This window comes from Myxine glutinosa, chromosome 4, assembly GCF_964187855.1.
Source record: "Myxine glutinosa chromosome 4, kmMyxGlut1.1, whole genome shotgun sequence".
NCBI lineage: Eukaryota > Metazoa > Chordata > Myxini > Myxiniformes > Myxinidae > Myxine > Myxine glutinosa.
In genome coordinates, this window is record NC_136264.1 from 71009236 (window position 1) to 71027604 (window position 18369).

Genomic DNA, 18369 nt, shown 5'->3' on the forward strand with positions numbered 1-18369 from the left:
AGCTCTCTTGCCAGCTTTGCAATAATGACGTGAGAAACGTTCTCACTTTGAAGGAAGGCAAACTGTGGCTTGTTTGGAAATTTGCTCCCCAGAGTTCCTGCTAGAGAGCTTTCTGTCATGAAATTAATGGAATATGTGGTCAGGCAAACACGGCGATGAGGAGCAAATAGCACTTAGCCAATAGACCAAGAGTCAGGGAGCAGGAAGATAATCACGTCTATAATGGTCTTCTTGAACCACAAAGGTGGTCACAGTGTAAGGTAATTTTATGGTAATTCATTCTGGCATCCAGAATCAATTCTGTTTCTCAAGGATAGATATTGTTTCCTTTCGCTAGAGATGGTGCCACCTGCGCACCTCATGTTAGATTTTTTATTTCTCAGGATGGAATAACTATCGTACATACAACCATCGGAGATGCCTCTTCGGGGTGGTTGTACCCCCCAATGCAAGTCGGCGGCCAAATCTTTCCTATTCTTCCCTGCTGCCGAGATTCGTCAGGGCAACATGGTCATGGGCAGAGTGTGGATCGGTCCCCATGGACTGGCCTTTTCCCTCTTGTCTCTCTCTCTCTCTCTCTCCCTCTTTCTGTCTCTCTTTCTCTCTGTCTCCACTCTTTCTCTCTCTCTCTGTCTCTCTCTCTCTCTCTCTCTCTCTCTCTCTCTCTCTCTGCCTCTCCTGGTCGTTGGTAAGTCGTGCGTGGGTGTGGCATCATGGCGGCTGTGTGTGTGGAGCTGTGAGTACTGTGTTGTGTTAGTGGTCTTTCCTATCCCCATTTCACTCTCTTTGTGTCCTTGTACGTGTTTGTGACGTTTTCCCCGTGTTTCCCTTCCTTGTTGAGAAGAGAGAGAGAAAGAGAGCGCACATGGTAAGTGCTTCGCGGGTTCTTCGTGAAACCCTTGGTTTCCAGGCCTGCATTTCATCTGCCATGTTCTTATGGCCTTGTATGCCGCTCATCGGTGGTTTATCTTCCTCATTATACCTCTTTTTTCCTTATTTTCATTTTCCTCCACTTGCTGGTTGCGTGTGGCAGGTTTCTTTTGTTTAACTTAAGCTTCCCTTGTTTTGCTTTAAGCTATGGCAAACGAACGTTTGCACAATCGTGTGTACGAGTCACTCACTCGCAAGAACGGAGTGACGATTGCTCCACCTGACGGAGTTCGTGTTGATAATGTGGTGATTGCTCTAGGAGAGCTCGTTGGAATTGAGAATGTTCTCGCCGCTTCAAAAATGAACCAACATATCGTGGTTTTCCTGTCGGAAGAGCGACACGTGGCTCAGACGGTTGAAACCGGTCTATCCGTACTGCCAGACGTCTTTGTTCACGTTAGTCCTTTGGACACGACGGCGGTTAAGTTAATCATGTCCAATATCCCGCCCTTCTTCTCAAGTGAGGAGATTGTGGCTGCTTTAAGCGTTTTTGGCAAGGTTGTGTCACGAATCTCGATGAAATCCGCTTCGTCTGCGCTCTGACGTTTCGGTTCGCCACGTCATGTCGTTCCGACGTCATTGCTACATTATTCTAAAAGACAACGCTCAATCGCTCAACGCAGTGATGACGTTAAAAAACAAAAATCGCAATTACCAGATTTATATTGCGACGGAGACCGCGACTTGTTTTATATGTGGTCAATCTGGATATGTAAAAAACGCTTGCCCCAAGATTACATCGAGTGGCGCATCTAGGCCGGTAGAGCCCATTGAGACCAACAGTGGTCCATCTAGAGTTGGGCACGCTGGTGAGTGGTGACGCCTCAAACTCGAACAATCTGTCTGGACCGTCGGAGGTGGGGGGGTAAATCAACCCCAGGCAGATAATGAAGGCTTTACTGTTGTTCCTTCAAAAAGGAAACATAAATTGAATCATCTAACCGATAATAGTCAAGATGTGACGACGAGCTGTGCAAAGAGGATGGCGCCGGCTGCCGAAAACAATGACTCTTCTTTAGAAACAGCAACAAAATGGATTTGATGTTCTTGCTCCGGAGAATGATGACATTCCTGCTTGTGAGGCCGGTGAACACGAGTAGGAAATTGGTATTTTGCATCAGGAAGCACACGTGACCGCTCCCATCGTCACAAGCCCCATGGACATTAACATTGAATCCATTATAATCCCCCTCCCTGCTGAGAGTGAAGCGTGTTCAATTTCTGAGTCACGAATACCTCCGGACCTGGTTGAATCAGTATGCAAAGCTTCAACTGGTGAAATACCAGGTTTGCCCCAAGTGGAATGCAAAGATGCTCCCATTAACATACCTCCTCCTCCCCATCCTCCTCTTCACCCTCCCACTCCTCCTCCTCCTCTCACTCCTCTTCCCTCTTCCCTTCCCTTGCTTGGGACTATGATTCGGACGGGGCCTCGTTGCTTGCTTCTAGTGGCAGCATCGAAGTGTGGAACGATCCAAGTTTTTCCCAAGATTCAGAGAGTGTTCCCAGTGTTCCACCTGCCGATATCATAAAGTTTCTCCATGACACCTTTCGCAAGAAACATGTTAAAATTAAAGACTTTTTCCCTGACCTGTCCAGCTTTATAATCTCTGCAAAGCGATTGCTCCTTAAAGCCGGACAGCTTGCTTGGCGTGACCGATTCACAAGTGTATCGCCTCCGGAAATGCATCCTTTACGCAAAGAAGGAGCTGCAGACGTAGACAGGCCAAGCTTTTGACACACCCAAAAACTCTATGGCTTTCTCTATAGCGAGTTTAAACATTAATGGGGGACGCTCTTCCTTCCGTAAAGCTGAAGTTAAACAGTTTGTTGGGGCAAACCACATTAATGTTTTGCTTTTACAAGAAACAAGATGCAGCTCCTCTTGTGCAAGTGAATGGCAAAGGATAATAATGAAATGTTTTTTTAGTAGTCTGAACACCCTAGGGCTGGGGTAGCTGTTTATATACAACCTTCCCTTTGCAGTCCTCGTGTTGTTTTTAATGAGATTATCAAAGGGTATTTGATTGCACTCACCTTTACACACAATGGTATTAAACACACTGTTCTGAACGTCTACGCGCCGAGTGATAGCACGGAGAGACTTGCCTTTTACACGCACTTGGAAACTTCTCTTGCACACATTTATTTTAACGGACTTGTTTGCTTGGGTGGAGATTTCAACTGCATAACGGACTCCGCCATTGATCGTAATGGAGAGGAACCTCTCCCAGCAAGCACGGTGCCTCTGCTGAGAGTTTTGTCTAAGTATTCCCTTGTCGATGTATGGAGAATCCGCAATCTTTCTGTCCGCCAATACACGTGGTGTCGGTGTTCAAACGCCCACCTATCACTTGCAAGATTGGACTGTTTTTACATCAACGGTGTTTTTTTGAATGTTGCGAGCAATGTAGACATTGTCCCGAGTGGCTTCTCAGACCATCACATGGTCACACTTCGTATTCACCCACCAGGTCGGAATCGTGGGGCTGCCTACTGGACCTTCAATGTAAGCCTTTTGGACGACCAACTGTTTGTTGATGCCTTTCGTGTGTTCTGGAAAGCCCTGCTTCAACGGAAACCTTCTTTCCCCCACCTTGGGCAATGGTGGGACAACGCCAAAGTGCAGATAAGATATTTTTGCCAACAATATGGAGCTTACCATACCAAATATGACTCTGCCCTCCAATTCTTGGTTTCCAAAGAAATATTTTCCTTGCAGTCCAACCTCTCGGCCTCCAGTGATGAAAGAACCAACCTTTTGCTGGCAAAGCAAAAAGCTCTTCTTGCTGGGCTTTGTGCAAAGGAAGCCAGAGGAGCGCTGATTCGTCTCCGAATGGAGAACTTGTGTCACCTGGATACCTCCTCCAAGTTCTTTTTTGGACTGGAAGCTCAAACAACGAGTAGTCAACAGATAACTTCAGTAAGAACAAAGGAAGGAAGGATAACGCATGATCAAAAAGATATCAGAGCCTCACTCAAACTCAAATACTACTTCTTTGAACTTTATCATGCTAAGAACATCGACAACGAAGTTATAGAGTTGTTCACTTCTTCCTTACCCACCTTGTCAGAACCAGCTGCTGACGTCGCTGTGGCCACTGGAGTTAGGTCCATTCGAGTCATTGGGAGGATTTTTTTTCTGTGATTCTGTGCTTTTTCAAGCAAACCAGGTTAAAATGGGCTCCACAAGTGGAAACTGGCCCTCTATGAACCCAACATCCCTTTCCAGAGCTTTTGCTTCATTTTCAAGGTTTCATCTCTTTTCAATTGATGGGAAAATCTTCTGTTTATGGTATGTGTGTTAAAACCCTTGTTCCTGATAGACCTGCAGAACCACTAGCACATTGGACGAGAATGCTCCAGACTACTCATTCCACTTCGATCAACTGGCTTGCTATGTACAAAGTACCCGTCGCTAAGGCCCCTGTCACACATAGGCGGATATTTTGGCGACTACTGGCGACTGCCAGCGATCAAGATTTTTCGGCGACTACTGGCGATTTCGGGTGGTCAAATATGGTCAGGCGGCAGTATGGCAGCTGCAGGCGGCCACATTGCGACTGCATTGCGACGACGCCCCGAGTGGGATGGCGACTGTTGAAGATCGACGACGACTGCATTGCGGATGCACGGTGGCAGCGTGGCGACAGTCTGGCGGCTAGATTACGACTGATGGCGGATCGCGGCGACTGCATTGGGCCCGGATGGCGGTTTACTCCGACGTCCGCAAGACTGCAATAAGACCGCCGGCGATTGGAGACGATTCACACATGATGATTGTGTGATCACACACAATCATTCACATATGATTCACACATCAAGAGACGATGTCTACACCGAACCTGCCACCAGCTGACGATGACGATGACTCTGGCAGTCAGGATTATTGACACATTAGTGATTACTTGTGGATATTTGTGCTATTGGATACTTGTGCTATGAACATTGTGATTCATTATTGGATACTTGTGCTATGAACAAATTTATATTTAATATGAACAAATAAATTTGTTTGTATTAAATATAAATTTCAAAAATCACCGTTTCGTCCTCGCTACAGGCACTCATCAGACGGCTAATGCTACCGTTACAGTGTTTCTATTTTGCATTTTTTAAATTTATCTTTATTTCTCTATTTTACATTTCACTTTATTCATTTCAATGATGTATGACATGAAGCATAAAGATGTTTGATGTACAATAAGAAAGTTAATAAAGATGTATCATTGTAATGTAATAATCAAACTTTTCTGCAGGGAGAGAGAATGGAAATAAAGTCCAACAAATTATTTCCACTGGTCCCAAGTCCCATAAATAAAGTTTCCAAAGGACCAAAGCCCCAAAAATAAAGTTCCCAAAAGTCCCAAGTCCAAACAATAAAGCCATATCCTTGTCGGCACCACAGGACCTCACTCCACGGAGACCCTCACACCATCCTGTCTTGCCATGGAATGGAGCTCAGCATGAGCCAGCAGTAGGTCATTCGCAGCAATATCTTGGTCCAGTGCTGCCAAGTCATTCAGAAGGACCAGCTTCATCCTATGTTCATCATCCATGATAGATGTTGGTAGAGAGACCCTTGGTAGACCTTGACCATAGAACATACTGCAGTGAGCTGAAATGTCCACCCCTATTTATACCTGGCCAGAAAATCGTGGTATGTCGTAATGCAGTCGCCAGGCAGTCGTATCTCTGTCGCCAATGGCCGTAACTCGGCCGCCACTAGTCCTACTACTGTCGTCGTCAGTCTCCCATAGCCGCAGGGGAGACGTGACAGTTCTTCTGCACTCGACATGCAGCTGCAACAGTGTCGGCCCGTAGTCGGGAAGATGCCGCAGGAAGGCCGTATGGCATTCACATCTCTGCCGTGCTAGCTGGTGGGGCGATGCTGGGGCAATTGCGGAAGACTATGAGCGACTGGGTTGCGGCCGCTTTACGGTCTTATTACGGATACCGACGACAGCATGGCGGTTCCATCACGACAGCATGGCGGATTTTTTTTGAGGACGACTGAGCACGCCGTTTTTAAACATTTAAAAAAATATTTGGCCCCTTTGCGGCTCTTGCCAACTGCAGCCGACCTGGGAAGGATAACCACGACTACAGAAGACCGTCCATTACAGTTTCATTACGATTGTCGGCGGGTGGTGGCGATTTTTCCAGTCACCAGTAGTCGCCGACAAATCCGCCTATGTGTAGCCTAAGTCACACTTAGGCGGATTTGTCGGCCTATGTGTGACTTTCCATGCAATGAGCAGCAACAGCATCTATAGATCTTGTGTTAAACTACTTCTCAGGGACCCACCTCTAACTGGGGTTACCCGGTGGAAAGGACTCTTGCCTCCCGGTCCCCCCTCTGAGCCTTTATGGGATACAATGTATGCTGGACTTATATCTAAAAGAACAGGTGACCTCCAGTGGCGTTTGGCCCACTGGATTGTTCCCTCCAATGCTGTTATTAGTTTTTTCCCCCCATTTCCGGCTGTTGCCCCTTTTGTCCGGAGAGGGAAGACTTGTTTCATGCCTTCATTAATTGTGAAAGACTTTCTCCTTTGTTTTATTGGTTAAATTTTATTTCCCATAGATTGCGGATTACCTTTTCTTTGAAAGCTTACATCTTTGGGTTTCCTCCCAAAAAGGAACCTACTTCTATTGTATTCGGTTTCCTAACCGCCACTGCTAAACTTGCCGTATACCTGTCACGGAAGGCGAAACTGGGTGGTGAACCCATGCAAGAATGTAGTATTATGGTTTTTTTAAGTTCTTTGGTGTCAGCAAGGCTCAAACTTGAATTGAACTATGCCCAAACTGCAAACGACCTTGCAAATTTTATTGCGACCTGGTGTGTTGAAGGGATTTGTAAAGTCCAAGATAACAAATTAATAATTGCTTTATAATATATTTCGGTTGTTCTCATACATTGTTCCATGCTTCTCCTTGCCGGTTTTTTTCCTCTCCTTCTCTTGACCTACTCTTTCTTTCTTCCGTCTCTCCTCATGTTTGCAAATGTAAATTTGTACATATAGAATTAATTATGTCTAGTTTAGAAATTATGAAATTGTGCCTAGTTTTTCTCCTTGTGTTTTTTGGTATTTTCGCCTTTTCTGTTGTTTGGATTGCAGTGCACTGATTGTTTTTCCCTTTCGGGATTTCTATGACTTTGTTGAATTTCCTTGAAGCGTGCTTTGGTGTTACTCTTGTTTTATACTTTTATAATAAAAAGGGTTTAAATGTCAAGTCAGTCCCTCAGTCTCTTTCTCTTTCTCCTTCTCTCGCTCTCCCTGCTGGTCGTTTGCATGCTGGTTGTACTGTCATGGCGTCTGCTTGTGGAGGCCTGTGAGTGCTCTGTGTTGTTGCTCCATCCCCCCCCCCCCCCCCGTTTTCCCCCCTCTGTGTCCTTGTACCTGTTCGTGGAGTCTTCCTGGTGATTCCCATATACGTTGAGACGGGAGAGAGAGCCGGAGAGCACAGGGTGATCGCTGGTAAGGGTTCGCCGTTTTTGGGCGTCGCCCGATCGGTGTTTGCTCCTTCATCTTAAACCTCTATTTTCTTTTTTTTCCTTTCGTTTATCCTTCCTTCAGTTTGTTTTGTTGCCTCCCTTTTCCGAAGTTAAGGAAATCGGAGAGGTCTGATTGCTTCCCATTCCCGGAGTTCGGGTAGGGAAGATTGTATTATATTGTTATAGATCGCGGTTAGATGTTATAGACCGAGCGGTGGTGTAAGACCGCGACCTAACAAACTCACCCGATTCACCCAGACTTTGGCCGTATCGCACCGTAGCTGCCCAATGGGGAAAAGACAAAGGCGACGAATGCAAAGAGGAAAAAGAAGGCCAAGACGAAAGACAAAAGGTTTGAAATATTACTACTGAATTTATTTACTATTTACACACAAGCAACAAAAAGCAATTCAGTTTATTTACAAGTACAAGACGCAGATGACACAGTGCAAATTTAGCTTATCTACAGACTTAACTAACCCAGGACAGCACAAACAGAACACTGACTCACGCGGGGAATTGATGATAGGACTGGCGGGAGATGGATGGCTGGCGGGATAGGGAGGTCCACTGGTCCTTCAGCACGATTGACTCGTTGGGCAGCCGCCGCTCCTCCGCGGCCGTGCTCCAAACTGCCGTCCAGGCCTCACGCTGCTGTGGCTGCTGTTTCGGTGGCTCCAGCTGCAGCAAATGCAGTTGCGGTGGCTCGAGCTGCAGTTCAACTCTGGACTTCTTGGTTGGACTCAACTCCTTGGACTCCCTCTCGTCTCTCGGTAAAGGCTCATCTCCCGTCTGCCTGTCTGGTCCAAACCCTCACTCTTTCTTCTTTTCTCTCACTCCTCACCACCGCAACCACTGACCCTCCTCTGGCAACCGACTCAGACCAACTCATCTCTCGTTGCCACACCCCTGCCTTGGGTTATATAGGCCCCCGCCCCTCAACCTTTGCGAACCTCCCCCACCGCTCTTCCTCCGCCCTCTGTAGCCAAACCCCTGGCTCATGGTTGGTCGAGCGGGGCTGGTTCACTCCTCCCCCTCTATGACGAGGTGGAGACACGCCTTTCTTCCCCAACCCTGCCTCGTGGCCAATGGCGGCAATTGGATCGGAGGGGAGGTAATATGGGCAATCGAGGCTTTTGGGGATGGGAAGGAAAGGGGGTCTATTCTCTTTCACTGGTGCAATGGAGTACTTTTAATTAATGGGAGACACAGCCTTATCCTAAAACACAGAATAAGAGATAACTATCAAAAGAAAAGATATATCGTGACCTACATGTATGTTTTTCTATGGACTAACTACGGGAACGCCCTTTGACCTTTATACAACCACAACGGAGGGAGGAGGGGTGATATTTTACAACAACCTTTTACAACAACCTTTTACAACATTTTACCACCACCACAAAATAAAAAAAAAACACATTCTCATATTCACAACACTGCACCCTCCTCCCCTTAGGCACGTCCCGGGCCTATTACTTTTACCTTAGTGTGGCATGTAGGTGTAGTTCCCTCTACTTTTAGCCTGACCCTGAGTGCGACAGTTTTAAAACATAAATAAATGTGTCCCGCTGCTCCATTGCACCCTGCCTAACAGACTTACGCCCACAGTTAACCGAATTGCGGAATGGTCTTCAAACTACACACTGACGGTGGGAAGCATTATTTACAATTGACGCTATTTTTATTTACAAAACTAACCCAGGACCTGTAATTGTTCTTTCTGGGGGGAGGACAGTCTGCTCTGCATCAATGCACCATTAAAGCACCCAAAAACGCACCAATACACACCCAAGCACCAATCGGTGCAGTCACCATTGTTCAATGAATAAAATAAAACCAACAAACCCAACCCTGCAGGTGTCTCTTGCTCTTCGGCTCCCTCTGCTGGTTATCATTATTTCTTCCAGTTGTTGTCATTTTCATTTGCTTTGCTTACTGGCGGCCTATTTGCAATAAAGCTTGCCCAAACGTGTCCATTTTATTTATCTTTATTTATGGCCCACAGGGCCGACTACGTGTGGTTCACCTGTGGGGCATCGGTGCCCTGTGGCCAAGGTCCGCCAGCAAGATTTCGGGCCCTCATGGCCGGTTCCAGCAGAGGGGCCTTGCCCCAACCCATGGGGTCCATAAGTGGTGCTCGGCCACTGACATGTGGTCCATAATGTGGTGCATCGATGCAGACAGCTGGTTCTGGGAATTTCGGGCGCACAATGGCCGACCCACGCACGCTCCCCTCGGCGCCCAACGGCGCTCAGGTCCTCATGTGGGAGACAAAAAGGGGGGACAAGACAGATGAGCGAGGGGTAAGGTCTCAAGGGTACACATCAAAAAGGCAATGCAAGGCGAAATGCGTACGGAGGGCGAAGTGAGAAAGCTCGTCCCTACCGTACGTCACCCCCCTGTTACCTAGCCCACCCTTGCCCTTACCCCATATGTACAAAACCTACACATTACCAATTCGTCACTACTGTCACGTCTTCCCCATATTTCCCCTATATCAAATTCGTCACCACAATCCCTCTACTTCAAAAATTTGCCATCATCAATTCATCATCAATCCTCATAAGGAGGCAGAGATGGAACATCAAAGCACAATGTCACACCCACGTCATGATGCGTCTCACAATCCAAAACATTTGCATCAAAAATAATTAAACATGGCATGGTGCGGAGTACCTGTCACCTCAGGTGAGTGGATGCAGATGGTGCGAGGAGATCCTTCATCCTAACTATCCTCTAAATGACTTTAACACACTTTACACTACCCGGGGTCTTTCCCTGCCAATCCATTGGCCAACTTACACTATGGGTTCTGAAAACCAATTCCCATTGGCCAAACTGTGGTGCTTTTCAATTTGGGGTCTCACTCCCCCGATTCATCTCCCGGTGCCCTCGCACAATTTCTGGGCCGCGACGTGTAGCTCTCCCAACAGGTCTACCCACCTGCACACCTCCACCACTGTAGTTGCCACCCGAGCTTACCTAGCTCCTCACCCTAACCTATCTAACTGGGGGCAGCCCCTCTCCTGGCTCTGTCACCCCATGGTGCCCTCTGGCACTGGGCTACCCGGGTCCGTCCTCCGGATCCTCGGGCCCCATCCACAACAACTACTACCGGCTCCCAGAGCCCACCTGCGGCCTCACCTGGCCGACATCCTCACAGTGGTGGAGTGCTCAAACAACTACACACACTAACAGGCTACACGCCCAGCCATTTCCACAACACTAATGCACCCATCCAAAGACCATTCTTCCACTCGCACCACAGATGCCAATATCCAACCACAATTTACCTATACCCTCTACCTAACACTTACACTACCCGCCCCGGGTATCCGTGATGGGGGTCCACTCTTCCCCCATTCACACCTTCGCACCATCCACTCCACTCCACAATTTCCACCATACTCACTCCACGACCATCCATTCCAATACTCCATACCATTTATTCCATACACCTGTCTTTCATTCACCTGTCGTTGCACACCTGTGCAATCATACCTGGTGCCACCTGCACCCTCCTTTCTTCCTGGACCATTTGGTCAACACAACACGCAATCACCACTACTCCCTCATACACTGCTCCACACACCTGTTCAGTTGCACACCTGTGCAATCACACCTGTTCCATTCTCACCCGTTCAATCCTCACACACACGGCATCATCTCAGCTAACTACTCCCCTCTGAAACTTGCGCTTCCCAGTCGTCCCTTTAAACTATTGCGCTCCCACGTCATTATCATCCATACTAATCTACCTGCGTCCCCACTACAGGTATCAGTCACTAACTAACCTTAACGTTACCTAATGTCATCTTCTAGGGCCCTATCAATATAACCTAACCCACCCGGGCTAGTTTTCACTGCCATACACCCCATAAGCTATTGCTCCTTTGCCCCCACCTGTGAGGGATGGTGGATTTGCCATCCCACCACATCGGGGGTCTCTCACTACCAATTTCGCTCGTCCAAATCCAACAATTCAAAAATTTTCCATTTACTGCCAATTCCATTCACTTTTCTAAATTTCGTTTTAAATCACTATCACTATCACCATCACCCGTCTACTTATTACATCCTCTCGGTGCGCCAATTCACATCTACAGCCCGGCTTCGTACAGCCGAGCAATGAACGCGGGTCGTTTTGTGCCAGCGGCTGGATACGTCCCGCATTCGGGGCAGGGACGGAGGCTTACCCGGGCCGAGATCCCATGCACCACTTCGGCGTGGAGCCATCCAATGTCCCGATCTCGACCTGCCGGCACGTCTCAATAGAAAGTGGTCGCCATGACGACCCTTCCTATCGAGCTGCCCGCTCCGCCTAGTGGAGCCCGGACGCGGCCGCTCCACGCGAGGCCCAGCGTGGATCGCGCACGGCGGTCCTTTCGAACCCGCCGTGGCTCGGATCTCCGCTGGTTCTCGCGGCACGCGAAGCCCGGCACGCACCGAGGGCCCGATCCGGCTAAAAGTCGACCTAACCTTTAACCCGGTTACCGTCGACGCTTCACCTGCAGGCTTACATGCATACGCTACCTCTTTCTTGCTCATACATGCAGCCGTTCCCATTCTCCTCGTACCTTTTCTTTCACACCTCGGTACACTCACTCCGCTCACCGACTTGGTCACACACCTGACCACCGAACACTTTGGCACACATTCGTTGCTCGCACACCTCACCAATACACCGCTTCGCGCCCCTTTCTCGGTCACCTCCTTTGTGACGATCACAGGTGTGCTCTCACCCGCACACCCAACCACGTGCCTCACTACCAACTCAAATGTGCCTTCCCACACACGCTCTACCATTCCAGGTGTGCATCCTTCCATCCCAGGTGTACATCCTCGCTCACCTGTCAACCCTCCCGTTACATCCTCTGTAACACTCACCACAGGCGTACACTTCCTCGTTACATCCTCTGTAACACTCACCACAGGTGTACACTCTTTCGTTACTTCCTCCGTAACACTCACCACACCGCGCTTCCATGTACCCCCTCGCACACGCGCTCCGACCGGCTCACTCCTGACGGCACACTCACTCCTCGGCGTGCACTTTTTCCTCACACACCCCATGGTCGGACATTCTCGCACACCTCTTTTTTCGCACACCTGACCTGTCACACACTTCACCAACGGCCTTTCACGAACACCCGGATCCAAACCAATCCCCAAGCCGACTGAAGCTTTCCTCACATCATATACATTGCCACTCACCTCCGTACCTCGTCGCACCTCCTCTGCCACCTGCAAACTTTTTATTTGGTTAGTGAGCACCGCATCATGATTTGAACACAGACCTTGTACATATTCCATGACTTCCTCCTTTATCTCCCTCTTAGTTTCTGTCCGTCCCTTCTTAATTTCACTCACCTCTTCTCCCACTTCCTCTAATTTTTGTTTAACCTCTTTTATTTCTCGGTGCGTCTCCTCAAGTTCGTCCTCTAAGGCTACCGTGACCGTTTCTACGTGCGTCCTTACCTCCCGGTCCTTCGTCTCCATTGCTTCTGTCACCTCTTCCACCCTCATTGTCAGTTCCTCCCGTACCATCTGACATTGCCTCTGCGTCGCTATTAATTCGTTTTTAATTTCTTTTTGTGTCGCCTTTAACCCTCCTAGTACCGCAGTGTTCTTTTGAACCTGCTCCACTAACTTAGTTTGTCCCTCTGTCAGCTGCTCCACCTCCTCCGTCAGATCTTCTATTCCCCCCTGTAACTTTGCCGTATTATTTCTCACCTCTTTCTCTATACGCTTTTCGCCTCGCTTTACCTCCTCGCGCAGCCCCGAGACCTCCTCACTCACCCCTCGTCGTATTTCCTCCATCTGGTTCCCCATCTGTTCGATTTCCCGGGCGGATTGTTCCCCTATTTCCCGCAATTTGTCCTCCATCCTATTTTCTAACCCCATTAACCCATTTTTCACCCCCTCTAACTGATTCTCCTGGGCAGCCATTCTATTTTCCACCCCCGTTAACCCATGTTTCACCCCTTCTATCCCATTGTCTAACCCCTCAAATTTCTTGTCTAACTCCTTAAAATTATTGTCTAACCCCTTTAAATTATTGTCTAACCCCTTAAAATTATTGTCTAACCCCTCAACGGTACCCCTTGCTTCGTCCCTCATTACCCCCATTTGGTTTCCCATTACCCCCATTTGGCCCTCCATCCTATCCATTTTTGCATTCAGTTGGGTCAAGAATAATCTGAGGTCAAACCCGGTTTGCCCAGCGTCCCCAGCCGCCACCGCAGGCTCGCCCTCCGCGGCGCCGCTATTTTGGGACCCTTCAACCACGTGAGCGAGTGCGCCATTTTGCGCGCCTGATATTCCCGCAACCACATTGCCATTTTCCTCCTCCCTTTCTTCCACATACATTTCCCCGAGGTCCTGGGTCGATTCTACCCCGTCTATCTCTCCCACCGGCATCCCGTCGCCTTGAACAGCCATGGCGCGATTTCAAAATTCGGATTTTTATACAACAAACAAATTTCGGCTTTATAATTTCGAGCGCGTAAACGCGCTCCGGGTCCGATCTCACTCCTCGACACCAATTGTTATAGTACTAACACAATTGGTGTCCAAAATTTGGGCTAAATAAATTTAGTCCCAGGTTCGAATCCCACTCCTGACACCAATTGTTATAGATCGCGGTTAGATGTTATAGACCGAGCGGTGGTGTAAGACCGCGACCTAACAAACTCACCCGATTCACCCAGACTTTGGCCGTATCGCACCGTAGCTGCCCAATGGGGAAAAGACAAAGGCGACGAATGCAAAGAGGAAAAAGAAGGCCAAGACGAAAGACAAAAGGTTTGAAATATTACTACTGAATTTATTTACTATTTACACACAAGCAACAAAAAGCAATTCAGTTTATTTACAAGTACAAGACGCAGATGACACAGTGCAAATTTAGCTTATCTACAGACTTAACTAACCCAGGACAGCACAAACAGAACACTGACTCACGCGGGGAATTGATGATAGGACTGGCGGGAGATGGATGGCTGGCGGGATAGGGAGGTCCACTGGTCCTTCAGCACGATTGACTCGTTGGGCAGCCGCCGCTCCTCCGCGGCCGTGCTCCAAACTGCCGTCCAGGCCTCACGCTGCTGTGGCTGCTGTTTCGGTGGCTCCAGCTGCAGCAAATGCAGTTGCGGTGGCTCGAGCTGCAGTTCAACTCTGGACTTCTTGGTTGGACTCAACTCCTTGGACTCCCTCTCGTCTCTCGGTAAAGGCTCATCTCCCGTCTGCCTGTCTGGTCCAAACCCTCACTCTTTCTTCTTTTCTCTCACTCCTCACCACCGCAACCACTGACCCTCCTCTGGCAACCGACTCAGACCAACTCATCTCTCGTTGCCACACCCCTGCCTTGGGTTATATAGGCCCCCGCCCCTCAACCTTTGCGAACCTCCCCCACCGCTCTTCCTCCGCCCTCTGTAGCCAAACCCCTGGCTCATGGTTGGTCGAGCGGGGCTGGTTCACTCCTCCCCCTCTATGACGAGGTGGAGACACGCCTTTCTTCCCCAACCCTGCCTCGTGGCCAATGGCGGCAATTGGATCGGAGGGGAGGTAATATGGGCAATCGAGGCTTTTGGGGATGGGAAGGAAAGGGGGTCTATTCTCTTTCACTGGTGCAATGGAGTACTTTTAATTAATGGGAGACACAGCCTTATCCTAAAACACAGAATAAGAGATAACTATCAAAAGAAAAGATATATCGTGACCTACATGTATGTTTTTCTATGGACTAACTACGGGAACGCCCTTTGACCTTTATACAACCACAACGGAGGGAGGAGGGGTGATATTTTACAACAACCTTTTACAACAACCTTTTACAACATTTTACCACCACCACAAAATAAAAATAAAACACATTCTCATATTCACAACAATATATTCACCCTCCCCGAATTGGGGAGGGGTTGTAAGTGCAGCTGTTCCGGCATGGCAGCTGCACTATCTCGATTTACGGCCTTTCAGAGCCTGACCCGTAAGCACGGGTTCTTTTGTGTACCTCCGGAACGTGAGGTTAGTGTCGAGGACGTTGTCCTCGCAACCGGTCGTGTTGTCGGGATCGACAAGGTTGTTGCCGCTTCGCGGATGAACAAGCGGATCGTTATTTTTTTGTCCGACGTGGATTGTGTCCCACAAATTGTCGAACAGGGTTTGACAATCGATCCAGATTTATTTGTAATGATTTCCCCACTAGATAGCCCAGCGATAAAAGTCGTGATATCAAATTGCCCCCCATTTGTATCCGACGATGTACTAATTAAAGAGTTGTCCCGATACGGTACCATCGTGTCTCGTATCTCCATGATTCCCTTCGGGTCACGAAACAACGATTTAAGGCACGTGGTTTCATTCCGGCGGCAAGTGTTTATGATTTTAAAAAATTCCCAGAAGGATTTAAACCTTATAATAAAATTAAAACATCAACAGAACGAATATACAGTGTACGTGTCCACCAACGTTCTAAAATGTTTTGGCTGCGGACAATTTGGGCATGTTAAGCATGACTGCCCCCGAAAAGAGAATTCTCCACAAGTGCAACCTCCCCTCCGAACCGGGAATAAGCAACCCCCCCACATTCCCACCACCGGTCCAAACCCTCCCACCACTGACCCAAGCCCTCCCACCACCAAGCCTTCCCACCACCGAACCAAACCTTCCCACCACCGAACCAAGCCCTCCCGCCGCCGAACCAAGCCCTCCCACCACCGACCCGAACCTTCCCACCATCGACCCAAGCTTTACCACCACTGATCCCAATCTGTCCACCACCGACCCAAGCCCTCTTACCACCAATCCAAACCCCCCCGCCGTACCCCCCTCCCCTCCCCTTGAAACAGGGGCCCCTCCCTCTACTGAAGGATCTAATTGCAGCCATCTCCTGTTAACTATAGATCTCACCCCCCAGGCGACATCGTCCAATCACAGCTTGTTGCCTGCTATAACTGATCCTACCTCTCCCGCCGTGGTAGCCGATGGGATCCCCCTCCCGATGATCACGTCCTCCCTCCCCCCCCCTCCCCCCAAACCCTTGCAATCTCTTCCCACTAACCAGGACGAGTTTCAATTAGTCTGCCCAAAAGGAAAAAGACATCTGCAAACAACAGATGAAAACGGTCACCTCTTTAAAAAACCTACAACTGAAAACCGACAGGCCCTCCTCTCTGGCCTAGATTTGTCCCTCGTCACAGAAAATCGTTTCTCGGTATTGGAGGACATAGATGTGGATGAATCCTCGCCCTTGTCTACTGACCTAGAAACTGATATGGTTGAACCACAAAAATTAGTACCCCCCCCCTCCCCTGAAGATGGCTCATTTCTCTCCCTCCCCGTCCCCCCCCCCCCCCCCCCTCTATGGACTATGCCCCATCCGATAACGTGGAGGGATGTGATGACGGTGAGGAGATAAATGATGAAAACCAGTGTGACACACCATCTGAGCCATCTGATATAGATGACTCTGTTAGTGAATGTGGTAGCCTTAAGGAAGAAGAAATCCCTCCAATCCCTCCCTCCGAGATAAAAAGGTTTCTTAAGGACACATTCCGAAAAAGGAATGTTGTAATAGAAACCTTTTTTCCGGAGCTACCTGATTTTATACATTCCGCTAAACTGATGGTAAAACGGCCCCACGTTTTTAATTTCAATTCCTCCCAACGTCACCGTTTAAAGAAGTGGTTGCAAAAAGCTAAGAATGAACTGCTATCAAAAAATTGAGTGGTGGTCACTCCTCCTTATAGCTGTAATGAGTTTTTCCATTTGTAGCCTGAATATTAACGGAGGATGTAGCTCTGTCCGTAAAGTTCAAGTAAGGGATTTTTTATTGCAGAAGAAAGTTGACATTGCCCTCTTACAAGAGACCCATGCCAACGACTGCTGTGTCGCAGAGTGGTGTCGGCTCTTCCCCGGCCTGTCCTTCTTTAGTAACGGTGACTCCCGCAAAGGCGGTGTCGCAATAATTATTAGCCCCTCCTTTTCGCCTTCATCGCTTAAATTCGACGAAATACACAAGGGATCCCTAGCATCCCAAGAATTCCACTACTATGGAAAATTCTATACTATTTTTAATATCTATGCCCCAAGTACGCCTGTAGCTCGGCGAGTTTTTTTTAATGACCTTGGGACACACCTAACGTCCCTCGACAGTCAAAACGCCCTAAAAAACCAAGACAATCATGTTTGTATTGGTGGAGATTTTAACTGCACCCTCCAACCCCAACTCGACAGGAACAGTGCAGAGCCCCATCCTGCCTCCACAATCCCTCTCACCAAATTTTTAAAACAAATGAATTTGACAGATATATGGCGGGTACAGCACCCATCAATCAGGCAATACACATGGTGTCGATGTATTCAGGGTAATATTGTACTTGCTCGCTTGGACAAGTTTTATATTAATCCTCCACTTGAACGCCTCGTTCTGTCATCCAAAATTTGCCCATCAGGATTCTCGGACCACAGCGCAACATTTCTCAAAATTTCTGCCCCCTGCCCGAAACACAAGAGTGCTTTTTGGAAATTTAATAACAACTTACTTGATGATAGTACCTTTAAGGACATTTTTCCGGAAATTTGGAATATTCTGGTTGCCTCCCAAGGGAATTTCTCAAACCTCAGACAATGGTGGGATAATGCCAAAACGCACATCAGACTGATCTGCCAACAATATCGTGCGTATGGTGTTCAAGAGGAAAGAAAAACCACAACCTTACTTGAAGATGAAATCCTGGAATTACAGGAACAGCTTCAGGGAACCGCAAGTGTGAGCTACCAGGGAATGAGGCAACAAATCCATGGAAAAACGGCCTTACTGAATTCCATATCCGAAAGGCGAGCACAAAATGCTTTATTGCGCCTGAAGATGAGGTACATACACGACCTTGATGCTCCAACCAAATTCTTCTTCAGCCTTAAAAGGGGGG

General features: G+C 48.3%; 1 protein-coding gene across 1 annotated transcript in view; it reads right to left on the reverse strand.

Annotated features, from left to right (window-relative positions):
* Positions 1-18369, reverse strand: part of LOC137424749 (uncharacterized) — a 69218-nt gene that overhangs the window by 43673 nt on the left and 7176 nt on the right. The window lies entirely within an intron of this gene.